At 34.1% G+C, this 14,989-nt stretch overlaps 1 protein-coding gene across 21 annotated transcripts in view; it reads right to left on the bottom strand.

Annotated features, from left to right (window-relative positions):
• The window catches only part of LOC123611886 (centrosomal protein of 162 kDa-like), a 79,230-nt gene extending 74,926 nt beyond the window's left edge, over positions 1–4,304 (bottom strand). For all 21 annotated transcript variants that reach the window (XR_012500790.1, XR_012500791.1, XR_012500785.1 and 18 more), the window contains exon 1: positions 4,012–4,304. The gene's annotated coding sequence lies outside the window, so the exon portion shown is untranslated. The remainder of the gene's footprint in view (positions 1–4,011) is intronic.
• Positions 4,305–14,989: the final 10,685 nt, after the last annotated feature.

Here is a 14,989-nt window from a genome sequence, read left to right as displayed (position 1 = left end):
TGTAAAACTAACACAGTATAGGTTAGTACTTGAATTAATCTTTCAACATTACTTGCTTTTTGATTAACTGAAACCTAATATAATATATTTATTCTAGATTACCAAGATATAGAGAAACTTGCATATATTTACTTACACACCCAAGTTGAAATATTAGGCCTTTACTTTGCCACTGTATAGTTACTCTTGCAAGGAAATATGTTAAAGTTAGTGAACAAAATGAAAAGAAATCAAATTAGCAGTCTTTTATACTACTGCTACCAATGACAGTGTACACTTTAATTAACACAAAACAAAGGAACTAATTACTATCAGACCCAAATTCACATTGTGGATTGGAACTAATGTTTGTTTTACTTGTTTTTAAACAACATACCGGAAGCACTTGCCATGTTTACCCTAATTCAATATTTTATACTCAAGTAAGCAAGTCTAAAATGAAAGAACAGTTGAGGTGGAAAATTATCTTTCGACCATAAAATTCCACTCCATATTTTTCAAAAACTGTGCTTTATAGATTGAGAAGCTAACACTTTCTCACAACTTGCTATATCAAAGTTCAGACTGGATCCAGCTCTTACTCGTAACCAAATAATCTGTTCACCAGGTCATGTTGAGTCATCACACTGTGGGACTGCAGAACACTTGTGATGATGACTACAAATTGTAGCCTTAACCAAGAAAAGCCCAAAATGGTAAACCATCTCTGCCATCAAACTTTTAATGCAGCCCAGTGAAGGATCCTGCCTTACTTCACACAGACCACTTAGGTATTATGAAGAACTGAACAAATAAACAAATATACAGTTAAATAATTCCCTCAAAATGTAACCATAACTATAATGACTAAGTTAGACCATATTTCAGAAATAAATTCTCTAGTATTATACAAGAAGATGAAGGAGATTCTTTTGGATTCCAGACTGCTTTTGTCTTTTAGTTTAACACTATTAAAATTGAGTCTATAAGCCATAAGCTTAATTTATTAATAGTCAATTATGTTCAAATAGTTTAACCAAAATGGTTACTTGACTTCATGTACCACTCAGTTGACTGACTGAGGGCAGATGCTTAAGGATGTCAAAAAAAAAAATCATTTACTGTTCTATGGGAATAAAATAAATACTCTGAAATATTTTTAATAATTGGAACCTAATAAAAATAAGATACTAGGCTTAATCCAAGTTCTAACACTTCCTACCTATATGTTTTTTGCTAGTCCATTTAATCATTTGTAACAGAAGATCAGTATTATCTTCATTCTATTCCACTGGAAGTTTAAGGGATTAATACAATAATATATTCTAAATTGTCTCATAAATCAAGACATGTTATATTTGCATTGGAGGCTATGAGAGTTGGTTTAAAACTATAGAAATAATTTTAAACAGTCCATCAAAAATTACTGTGTATAGACTTTCTTCAATGTTTTCCCATGTCTCTCTACTTTCCTAACTTTCCAAACCCTGCTTGTTTAACAAACTTCCTTGTTGTCTGGCTAATAGTTGGATCCAGCCAAGAATGCCAGCAGAAGCTTAGAGAGAGGAAGAAAATTGTGGAACCCATCCCCACAGCTTTTTCACCACCCGATTATGTACTTCAATTGAAGATGATCACAGATCTTGTCAAGGTGCTCTCTCTCCTGATTCCTGTAACTTCATTTTTCCCTTACTTTTCTAGTTTAAGGGTAGTAACAGTGCCCCCTTTACTACATCATCCCCTTAAATTTTGCTGTAACTTGCTAACCCTTTGTAATTACTTTTACTAAACTCTCTCCAAATTCCCAACTTGCCAATGCAATCTGTTCCCTACTGGGAACGTGACTCATACAAAACTTTAGCATTTGATAAGAATCCAGAACTGCAGTGTATGACATCCTGGTGGTGGTGTTTGTTTATTTCCCCCCTTAGTAATACCTACTGATTTGCTCAATTCTATCTCCGCTTTCTTACACAATACACTTTAAAATTAATAATTTGTGTTTTCAAGTAAGGGCTCTCTCTTACATTTTACTACTAAAGATAAATGTCATATACCTTAAAATCAATCCCCATGACTTACAAATGTTAAGAAGATGAATGATAGTGTTCAATAAAGCAATCCACAATACCTCTTGACAAGCTGTCACCACCAATTTTTCAGCAGTCTTTAATGCAGATTTTGTAAGTGATCAAGAAACCAGTATATAGGATAATGGAACAATTATGAAAGCCTTCCTTCTAGCATGTAGAACACAGTGAAGCCAAATGGCATCTAGGAGCGATATCCTGGGGAAACTAAGCTGCCTGAAATTTCTGTTTCTCCACTGAATTACAAGTTTGACTGCAGAGGTCAGTATTTTGAGAAAGTAAACAGCAACATGAATTCCAGTGCTGAGTCCATTGCCACCTGTACTTCTGTGAAAAATACTGTAATTCATTTCTTTTGGTTAAGCTTGATTTTTTATTTTATATTTTTTTACTCATTTGATATAGAAAATAGATGATCATATCAAGTAATGACTCTGAGAAAGTAATGTTATCAGCACCTAAACTACTCCCTGATCTTAGAAAGTTGTGTGGCATTTCCATACTGCTAGAATACAGTGAGTCAAATTACTTAGAAACAGAATATAGGTTTTGGAGTGTTTGTATATACAAGTTGGCATTCATGTGGATAGTTCCCCGTCATAGGTCAGTGTCTGATGTTACTCTGTACTTAAAATTATCCTAAATCTCAAATGAAAATCCAACAAATGCCTTTCTTAGGAAAGGAGCCAGAATTGGGTCCTGATCTCTATTTACCAAAAATTTACTCCATTGCTGGTGGGAAGTAATCTTGTATTTTAATATGGCTCTAAAACAAAGAGTTAAAATAAATTCTCAAAGCAAATAACTGAATTCTAAGGAATAGCTTCTGAACTAAGCCAACTTAAATTATTAAAAATAATAATTTCATCTGCTGAGCTATTAAAAAGATGGTACAGTGTTATACAGAGTAGAAACTTAAAATCTTCACATATAGAAGGCAATTCTGGGAACAGGAGAGTTCTATCTACACAAAATCTTTTCATATGAACTACATTAGGGATTTTTAAAGTTTTTCAAAGGAATAAGTTATATTTATTACTTTTAAGTTAATGGTTTATAATTATGGCTTTAATATAATGACTCATCAACTTTCTTTCCATGTAAATATATCACCTAACAATTCATAAAATGACAAGTATTGAAATAGGCACTAGGCAAATTTTAAACTCCTTAAATTACATATAAAAATTAGAAAAAAAGTCTCAAGATTGGATTACTGAGCCACAAATGTAACTGATGAAATATAACTGATGAAATAAATTATGGAGGAAAGTGTTGCTGTTTTGATATAAATATTTCATTCCATGATATTTTGGAGATGAGAGCCAAGAAAATGCATTATAATTGCAATATTATAGCTAATTACCCTTTTCTTTGTATATATGTACATTTTTATAACTTTATATTAAACTTTAAAAGAAGAAAATATCCTAAAGTTTAATTAAGAGTTTTAAATCAAGGGATTTACTAATTTATATCTATGAACAGTGATAAACATTTGGTAGAAAAAAATACATAGAATTCTTTTAGTTCAATGTGCAAGGGACATTACTAACAAAAATGATTTTAATGGTGTTTAATTTTTAATGTAATTTTTATGTGTTTACATAAGTATAAATTGGTTCATCTTATTTACATTTCTTGGCCATAAAACTGTGTTTTTAATACATTTACAAGATCATTAAAAAGAATTTGTCAAAACCATGTAGTTTTGCGTGATTGGCATTAAATCTTTTCCTGCTGGTATTTAATGAGAGCTTTGGAACAAGTGTGTCAGAAGTACCTTCTAATTAAACAAAAAATAAGAGTTTCTAGCAGAATGAACTTTGTTAAAACGTAAGATTTTGCTTTCCAAAGAGTTATCTGAAAACGTATATAATTTAATAAGGGTAGATCTAGTACAAAGTAGAAAGGAACACAGAACAGAAAAGCACCTTCTCACCTTAGCAGGCTCAGCGCATCCTCCCCTACAGGCCATCTGAGTTTCGGCTCCTTTGAAACGTCCGCGCCTTCTCCGCACTCCTCCTGCATGGTTTCTTCATGGAAAGCAAGTACATTTTTCCCCCAGTCCTTCACTACATTTCATTAAAGTCATATTGGAATCACAGTACTCTGCGGAGACATTTTTAAAAGGGAAGAGGTCCTGTCTGCTCCGGCCCTCCACATTGTTGGAGCGGGATCTCCTCAATTCCGCAGGTAACAGGAGTTTTCAGAAGCTGTGGCGGCGCGCCTGCGCAGGCGGGACGGGGTTGGGGGCAGGAGGGAGTCCGCGCGCATGCGCTCAGGCCGCCACTGCGGCCGCCGCCGCCGCCACCGCCACTGCCTCCCCGCCCACGAAGCCGCCGCTTCCCCCCACCTCCCACCCCCACCCACCGCTTGCGGCACTAAATTCGGCGGGAAAAGGGAGAGCAAATGTAGCATAGACAAGGAAGAAAGTATTTTCTTGTGGGTCTATTTATTCTCAAATTCTTAGGGCAGTTTAGAAAAAATGACAGACTACTTCTCTAGTCTTTATCTATTTCCAGTAGTAGACTCAGACGGTCTTCTATTTATTTATTCATTCATTTAACAAGTTTAATTTAGTGAGGACCTATTTCAAAGTATGCATTTTACAAGGTACTTATGATTTGGGAAATGGAAGTGCTTCCTTATTTCTCTTCTGGTTCCCTAAATAGATGTGGTAACATTAACCAAAAAAGGGAATATAAGAAGGAGATTAAGATTATAAAGGAATATATTATTTTTCTTTGATTTCATATCAGATTTATAACAAGTTGCTCGATATCTGAGGAAGTATAATGAATTAAACTTCAGTTGATTTAGAAGACCTAATTATGTATTTTTCTTCACTTTGTTTCATAAATTTTTAATTATCAAAAGAATTATATATTTTCCTCATTCTGTTACTTGTAAATTCCTGTGGTTTGGAATGAATCTGAAACCTCAAAATTAAAACCCACATATTACAGGTTAATATTTTGCCTGACCCTGTTCCAAATAAACTGAAGAATCTACCAAGAAAGATATTTTTCCCCACAGGTACTTTTGATTTGCTCTCTCACCTTACATTATTTCAATTGGCATTATCAGATTCTAGACCTCAGAAAAAGTTTTATTTATTCTATTCAGGCTTGGAATTTCTTTTAAATTTAACAAGATAATACTTGGTGAAATCATTTAAATGTTGTAGGTAATGTCTATAATATACAGTAGATTCACATTGAACTAAGTTTCTTTTTCCTTCATTCGGCTGTTAAAATCATTAAAGAAGACAACTTGATGATATAAACAAACTTTATTTAACACTTCATGAAGTGGACTGTCTTATTTCGGAGAACTGCAAAGTGGGCAGAAGGCAAGAAATTTTTATAGGATAAAGAATAAAGAGCAAGGAAGAGGAAAATAGAAAATATCTGATGGGCTGAGGCCACATAGTCAACTTTTAGGGTGAGAAGACCCAGAGGTGACTTGGCCTGTGGGGACTGGCTGACGGGGTAGTCTGTGCTTCTGGTTAAAAGAAGCATTTACAGGAACACAAAAGCTACCTAAGTTTTGATTTGCTGACTTGGTACATGAGGCTCTGTCTGGGACCTAGAAATCTATTTCCATAAGACCCTCTTTTGATCAGACCGTTCAAGAGATGTGATAAAGTATATTGATCTTAGCATGAGTCTTGGTTACCAGTGCCTCTTCAGGTCTCAGTGTGGTAGTCACAGAGATCTGGGAGAACTGACTCTGGTAAGAAATGTCACCTGCCAGTTATCCCAGGATCTGATCTGTAGGATCCCAAGAGAAAGGGGTTCAGAGTATGGAGCACAGTCCTGGTAGATACCAGAATTTGTCAAGGTTTTCTATTAATTTTTATTTCAATTTTAGTTTCCCTTGGCTGTTTAAGGGAATAATGGATAGCAGGTTACTGGAGAATCCCTCAGGGTCCTGTCAGCCCTGGGAGGGGCCTCTATGGGGACCCTCCTTTATGGTGAATTGGTAAAGCCACTAACTTGGCAGGCTTTTGTTTACAGTCTGGTAGTCTCTTCATACAAGAAAGGCAATTCAGATAAAGGATTAGTAGACTAAGTACTCAAGCAAAGGAGGATAGAAGGAAGTAATCATCAGTCTTCTAGTTCTGTTTTAGGTACCTCTTGTGTCTTTGATTTTTCATTAGCCTTTTGCAATGAATCATTCAGTGAAGTGTTTTTTGTTTGTTTCTTTGTTTGTTTTGAATTTTGAAGCCTTTTGGAGGCTTCTGCATTCTAATTAAAATAGCTATCCTATTCTGTTTATTTGATTTAGGAGCCCCTTCATTTAAGTGCACTTCTTATGTGAACCGTTTTGTTTACTTGGAACTTTTTCCATGATGTTCATTGTCATTCTGGGTGTCTTACTAAAGATTTTGCCATTTTTGCAGATATCTACAACTTCCAGGACCACAGTTCATAGACATAAAATAAGTAGGTGTGCCAGAGAGTAACATCCTCAATTCTTAGAAGGCTGTGGATCCCATTTCTTTAGCTAAGCCTTGGGTCTCTCAGAGCCAAATTATTACCTCAGAGGGAGGTGCCCCTGGGTTGGGGATTTTGTGGTGTTTTATAGTGTACCTCATTGCATGGAAATTCTCTTGAGGTTGGTGGGTGATCCAGTGTCAATCTAACTCATTCTGTGACCAATTTATCATAGGTTAAGGGTTTGAAAGTCAGGTGGTGAGTGTTCTAACAGCTTTTAAGTGCTTGATCCAGACCCACCAATTTTTTATCTTTGGCTTTCAAGATTCCCATTAGCAACAGATCTATTATTCTTTTCATGAGCCTATTTCTTTATAGTGTTGGACACCCAAATGGCTTTTAATAGTATAACTTGTGTTTACTTAGATTTTTTACTGTGGTAGTCCGAATAGACCAAATTTCTTGTCTTCATTTATTTTCCCAAGTCCCCCAGTGGTTTATGTTGTGGACTAACCTCAAGGCTTTGTGAGTTCCGTGGTGGCTGCTACGCACTGCAGACTCCCAATATAACTATCCTGGAATCCTTCTGGGGCTCCAGAAACTTTCTGGGGAGTTTGTTTTGATCAAAGAACAGCATGATAAAGAACAGAGCTAAAGTCCAAGACTGACTTACCCCTGGCCCTTCCTTAGTAACAGTGAGAGAAACAGTGAACTCAACGGGGTCAGCAGGTGCCATGCCTGTGCACCTCCTGATCCCATTGGCCATTAGCATTCAGCTTTGGGTATCACTCCTGTTTAAAAAGGATGAAAAAGCAACATAAGTGATACAAACTTTAAATAAAACTTCATGAAGTGAACCTTCTTTTGGAGAGCTTCAGATTGGGGCAGAAGGCAAGAAACTTTTATAAAATAAAGAATAAAGAACAAGAAAGAGAAAAAAATAAAATACCTGATTGACTGAGGCCACACAGTCAACCTGGTTTTGGGTGAGAAGACTCAAGAGTTGACTTGTCATCTGGGGTGGGCAAGGAGAGCAAACAGGGGAGAGTCCAGCCGGAGTCCAAGCTGTAAGTTCCTTGGCTTGAGGATGGGGAGGGATTCATGTTACGTGTTCATTGGTCAGGAGATAACTCTTAGTCTTCTGTAAATCAGGAATTTATGTGAAATCAGTCTCTTAATTCTTAAAGCCCATTTTTCTGAGGATATGTGCCTGAGATTTTGTTTCAAACCCTCTGGTTTCATTTTAGATTGAAAGCCTTTCACTCTGATCATGAGGAACATTTGCACAGACACAAACTTATCTAAGTTTCGGTTTGCTGACGTGGATCCCCAGCAGAAGCAGTACCATGTTGTGCCTAGAAAGTTATTTCAACACTGGGAATGTAAGTAAAAGACATACTTGAGCCTGGAAAAACTTGATTTGACAGTAGCATAAGATGCTCTCCCACAGTGTGTTCTGCATATAAAACTACAAAAATTATTTCTCTCTCCCAGTTAGTGATACACTTCAACACTAGAAGGTACTAAATGCCCCTGACCCTCCCATCACTCCAAGAATAATAATGATAATGATATAGATCAAGGGCACTATGAGTCCACAGTACTGTGGGGTAGATGCTTCAGGTGCAAGTGAAAGATTAATTCCCTCTGAATTCATATAACGGGCTCATTTGGATTCTCCCCATTCTTTTCTTTTGACTGCCACCCCTGCAAGCAAGAGAAGTGAGCCTTACTCCCATATTGCCCAGGAAGTGGACATGACACGGATTCCCTCTTATAAAGTGTTCTTGAACACTCTATCCTTTATAGGTTAAAAAATAATAATAAAGTGAGCATTTTAAATTTCTAAGTTATTTATATGCATCATTTTATTTAATCTTCATTAGAAAATGATAGTATTATTATCTTTGCATTTTAAATAATAATGATTACTAACCAATACTGAATATTTACTATAGGCTAGGCACTTCTATGAACTTTACATGTGTTAACTGAATGTATCTTTGAAATAATTCTAGGAGTAAGCACTATTGTTATTCTCAATACTAGTTATCATAAAACAGTGTTTCATAGTGGTCACGAAAAATGTGGACTCTGGACCCAGACTACGTTTCAAAACAGGCTTTAAGTCACTTACAAGTTATGTGACCTAGGCAAGTTACTTAAGCTGCCTTTTCTTTTGTTTTTTTATCTGTAAAATGAGGACAAAAATAATGTCCTTTTTATTCCATTGCTTTATGCATTAAATGAATAAATATCTATAGAATGTTCTAAACAATGACTGCTATATAGTAAGTGCTTAATAAGTATTACTGATTAGCTATAAAAGAAGAAACTGAAGAGCAGGAGGGTAAACAACTTTTTCAAGGTCAAACTTGCAGAATTGGCCTGAGAATCCAGATCGCTCCATTTTTAAAGTGATAACGGCAACCACTAAGCTGTGCTATGTCGTGGTTCTAAGGATTTTCCTGCTCTGGGAAGGCCTGGGGTTGAATGAATGTATCAACTTTGTTCTGATCTCAGGGAAAAACACTTCTTTTTCCATGAGTTCAGAATTAGGGTATGGGCTTGGGGGAAAGAGACCAAAGACTCAAGATAGAGTGTTAAAAAGAATCATCATAGCCCACTTACTGTCCATCCCAGACTGGTTCAATCGGGATAAGAGCTTTACATTGGAGTTCAGGGTGAAAAAAATTATGTAATTTGAGATAGCAGCTCCAGATACCCTTCTGCATGTCACTTTTTGAAACCCAGCGTGGCAGTTTGTGGTTAGTTGGTTACTTAAGAATTTAGAATCCTGTTAAATCTCCTCTTTCTGATAATACTACACACACACACACACACACACACACACACATATATTATGTATCATATATCATAATGGTTATAATACTAATATAATGAGCCCATTAGAGTATATAAATTCTGTGAGTTGGGAATCAATGTGAGTTTATTAAAAAAAGAACAAAAGGAAGGAAGAAAAAGACAGACAAAGATAGACAGGTGTTGAATGTTTTTCTATACAAGGCAGAGAAACTTGGATTAGGCATTATCATATTATTCAATGAAACCTATACTCCATCAAACTGAACTATACTTCATTTCTTAAATAATTCACACACTTCCACACTTCATTACTACAACCCATTTGTCCAGCGTGGAATTGCCTCCCCTCATGCAGGTGTCCTCGTCACTATTCATGACCACCACTCTAAGCTCCTTGAGGGTGACAACTGTGTTACCTTCCAGGTATTCATTATACCTAATAAGTGGCTGGCAAATAGAAAATGCATAATGCTCATTTATTGAATGAATGCTTAGCTCAAGTACCATTTCATCTGTGAATTGTATTCTAGAACTCCGAATTGAAATGATCTTAATTAGGTTCCACTGCACTTTTCCCCCCAAATTTTTATTTAGGTACATTATAAATATAGTGTTTTAAGTGACTAATTTTAAGTTGCAGCTCAAGTAGAAGTTTGAACATATACATCCCCACTTAACCACCCAGACCAAGATATAGAATATTTCCATTACCCCAGGAATTTCCCTTGGGTCCCTTCCTAGTCTATGTGTCTTCAAGGGCAGTCACTATTCTAAATTTTATCACAATTGATAACTTTTGCCTAGTCTTGAAGTTTAAATAACTGAAATCATATAGTAGATTCCTTTTTGTTTTGGCTTTTTTCCTTTTTCAGTCACTATAACATCTGTGAGATTTATCCATGTATATCTAGGGTTAGCAGATATTGCCAGTGTTCCAAAATGATTGTACTTGTACACTCCATCCAGAGTATGGTAATGTTCCAGTTTCTCCACCAGCTTGGCAAAACTTGGTATTATCTGTCTTTTTAATTTCCACAATTTGGGTGAGTGTACTGCTATCTCATTGTGGCTTAATTTGCATGACCTTGATGATTAATATTTTGAGGCCCTTTTTCATTCGCTTTTTATTTATTTTGGCTACCTTTTCTTGTGAAATGAATTCAACTGTGTGTGTGTGTTTTTTTAATATGATGATTTATCTTTCTTATTGATTTCTGGTAGTTCCTTAAATATTCTAGATATATTTGTCAAACTTTTGTAGACTTTTCTTTTTCTATTCTGTATTTTACAATTACCTCTATTGTGTCATTTTATAAAAAGAAACTAGGTGGGTTTTTTTTAAGTCCAAGTTATCCTTTGTCTTTCTTATATGGTTAGTACATTTTTTATGTTACTTAAGAAATCTGTCTATAGAAAACTAAGAAAGACAATCTTCTGTGTTTTCTTCTTAAGGCTTTGTTGATTTACTTTTTTCACTTAGGACCATGATTCATCTTGAATTGATTTTTGTGTATGATGTGAGGTAGAGGTCAAAGTCCATTTTTCCATATGGATATTCAGTTGTTCCAGCACCATTTCCCCAGCTGAATTGGAGTATCTCACCACATTTTTTCTTCCGCTGTTGCCATAGCAACTTTTTCCCCTTTACTTTTTTTCTCTTTTACTTTTTATTTTTTTGTTTACAAGAGGTGATAATAGCATGAAGAGTTGAATTCACTCCTTTTATCATTCACTTACTGGCTGCATAATTTTAAACAAAATAATTTACTTCCTTGGCTGTTTCTTTTGCTAAAAACAAGGGCTCAAAATTGAAGTTTGTAACTTCTAACTACCTTCCATCTTTAATATTTTGTTTTTCTCTATGACCTTCAATAACAAATTGATGATGTACAAATACTTTAAGATAAGCAACTTCAGACAGAAGGATTTAAAATCTCACCTTGGTTTAAATAGCACAAATTCCAGTTATTCATCTAAGACCCTTGGGGCTACATGTGCTTCATAATTTAGAATTTATCAAGTTTTGTAAGGTTAATTTGATGCAAATATTGTGTATTGTGTAATTGTTACAGAGCGGTTGGCACTCTGCACAGTAATCAAAACTTAATGTCTATGCAGTGAAATGTATGAAGAGAGATAAACACTATAAATAGTGATATTTATTTGGGAAACATTCTACAAAAAAATTAGTTCCAAAATATTTTTAGTTTTCATACTTCTGCATTGCAGCATTGTAGGTAATGGATCGTGGACCTGCAGTATTGTAGATTCAAGATACAGTCAATGAAACATTAATGACACTAGTTCTGGGCAAAATCTTAGCTAATTTTCTTCAAGTTTTACAGTGAAATTTTATTACAGTTGGTAGAATGTTTTCTCTTTGCCTATATAAAATATGCATTAGCAAATGCAGAATGAAAGCTATAAAAAATCTAACAATATATGTACAATGACCTTTAAAATGAATAATGTAAATTTAAACAGTAATAATGAAATCATAATGCAAATATTAGGTGTGGAATGCATATATAAATCAGATATGAATATCAATAATGTTATGGTATTTATACTCATACATATATTTAAAAATCTATGACCATTTCAGACATAAAGCAGTAAATAATTTCCAAAACCATGTTTTCCTCTCTTACTTAAAATGTTCCTTTCCAGCACTTCCTTGTTTACCATGCCACTGCTGCTTCCCTGTGTGCACTATGCATCAGTTAGTTTCTCCAAGACAAACACCTGTACATGAGGACATTTCCTGCTCAACCTTGGAAAGGATACAATTGTGCTTAATTACTCCTAAGCTTTCAACATAATAGGAATCTAGCAATTCCTACTAATCTCCAATTGTTATTTTAGATAGAAAAGAAATTGAACAGTTTCTAAAAACTGCTTAAAGCCCTTCCCTGCAGAGCACTGTGGGTATTATAACAAACTCAGGAGCCAACATGATGTGCTCTAAGTAATCCCCACAATGGAGTTCACAGCACATAAAAATACTAATAAGTTTTTAGTTTGATCAATCTAATTTCTCTTCTATTTTGTTATGGATGGTATGAAAGTAAATTAGGTAGCTGTAAATAATTATTTCACTATTCATAGCATGTTGATGACATATGAAACCAAGTTGGCCTCCCTAAGATCAGAACATAAAATCTAGTTGAAGATGTTACAGAAAAATTGGGTACTTACCAGAGTAAGAATAATTATTAAATATCTGAAATCTCATATAACCATTATGCATTTAAAAGTTCTAGTTGTGAATTATGTGTGTCCAACCTTTACTAAATGAAAAATATTTTGCTCCCTAAAATCTCTTAATTTAGAGAATTTAAAAATATCTAAGCACTAGAGTACACTTAGTTTACTAAAAAAAAAATTAAATATGGAGATAAGCATTAACAAGCACTAAGTTTATTCCTTTTAGAAAAGAACTCTTTAAGTCAAAAAAAGGGAAAATTTAAAAAATTATATGACTTCCCTAGAAATGCACTATACCTACCTGGTGATTAGAATTCAAGAAATTATTTCAAAATTGAGATATGTCTTGAAAAATAAATTAAGCATACTTATCTTCCAATGACTAAAATAATGGAACTAAAAGAATTTGCTTAGTCAAATAGGAAACTCACAAGCTGAGGGCTATAATCCAATAACTCTCAGACTATGTCAAAAATGCTTTCAAAAAATTCTACTCCATGTAACACATTATAAGTGAAAAACAGTTTCTTGTGTAATAAGTTCAACTATATGAACAATTTCCTTAGACTCAAGGTTGCTACACACTAGGATGGATTGTTATTCTTGAAAATAGTCTTGGAAGTACTCTCACATACCTGAGGTAATGTACTTATAACTGAAGGAAGAAACCAGCTAAATTTCTTAGGATCCTTCCAAATCTATAGGACTGCAATTCCAGTTAGCCTTCAAATTGAAAACTCAGCATGGCATCAAAACTACATCTAAAAATCTGAGTATGTAAATCAGAGTGTATTGATGAATGAAGAAGTTCTTATTTTCAATAGTAGAACCTGACACAGACTTAATTTAGCACTTATACCTGGTTCAATTCTTAGAACACAAATTTCACAAATGAAGTTTGATTACATGTTAAAAGTATACTTGGTATAAGTCAAACCAGTTTACACATGTCAATCTCCTAGAAGTAATGTTTCATAATCAATTCATCATGGAATTTTCCAGAAGAAATAAGAATAGCAAATTTGCTGTACACTTCTCCTCAAAAAAAGGAGGTAATATATATTTAATGCAACTTGAATAACTTCCTTTAAACTTAGAGATTTTTATAAAATGGCATCTCTTCTGAAGACAGATTGATAATAACTTATGACTCTGAGGTCTGAGGCCAGTCTCTGATATTATTGCCAGTCCAAGGAAAACTTACTTTTGAATGACATCCAATCTAACCTTCAGCACCTAATCATTTAGAAGGCTCAGAAAGCCTACAGTGTAGATATTAAAATAACTCAGATTATATATGCTATTCTTTCAACCCCTCTCTTCTTAAAAAATCAAATCTTGGCTTTAAGATCAATTTCCAAACTATATTAAGGAACTGAAGGTGAGTCAATGGGCTTTAATTTATGTTTCTATATACAATTTTGTAACAAAAACATAGAAAGAATAGTAAAACTTAGAAAAGCACTATGGATGTGTTATGGCTGTTATTCTAAGTGCATTTAGTATAATAAGAAAGGTCATCTATGTTTTTAAAAGGTGGAAATATTGCCATTTATAGACGGCAAATTCAATTTTGTATTTTAATTGGTCTTTAAGAAAATCTTGCAAAATTGAAACTATATAACCTTCTATCCAGACACAATTTAAAAATAATTATTAAAGTATCACTTCACAGAACAAGTTTTCTCACTCACATGTGTATGTGATGATAGCAGATGGAGAAATGTCTAATGAAACTATTGATTAAAGAACAACTTCAAGGGTATTTCAAGGAATGATACTTTAAAATATATAGACTCACCATTAATTATTATTTTAACGTAACTATTTCCATGGGAAAGTCAAAAGTCTTTGTATTCTCATTTTTTCTATGAAAAGAAAATGCTATTTTAATAAGATATATTTACAAATCGTTTTTAATGATAAATATAATTTCTTTCACAAATGGAATGATAGAATTCTGACTAGTATTTCATCAGTTTTACACTTCTTCTTTAGCCATAAATGTTGCCAAAGAAAGCTATTTTTATTGCCTAAAACACTACATCATGAATTTTTTAAAATGGAAACTCATTTAAAGGATTTGCTTCCTTACTTTACAAAGTATTAAAATTCCCCTGAAGGCTTTCCTCTTTATGTCTTGCTTGATTGCTTTATTTGAAACAAGTGGCATGCTATAAAGTATACAATTATCTTCAATGAATAATGAAAGATCATGAAGCTAAATTGCAACTATATCAATAGGACTTGGTAACTAGTATGTGAATTTGATTCTTGCCCAGAGTAGTGGTTAAAGTTGAATTGAGTTGGTGGGAAGAAAATCCAAAGCAAGAAAATAAAATCTGAATTCTGGTTAAATAATGTCGGGGACATACAATTAAAAACAAAATCTTCTCACAACCCAGAAATTCTCTCTACAAAGTTTATAGAGAAAGAAAACCCTTC

This window comes from Camelus bactrianus, chromosome 19 (assembly GCF_048773025.1).
Source record: "Camelus bactrianus isolate YW-2024 breed Bactrian camel chromosome 19, ASM4877302v1, whole genome shotgun sequence".
NCBI lineage: Eukaryota > Metazoa > Chordata > Mammalia > Artiodactyla > Camelidae > Camelus > Camelus bactrianus.
This window is presented reverse-complemented; position numbering and strand designations above follow the sequence as displayed.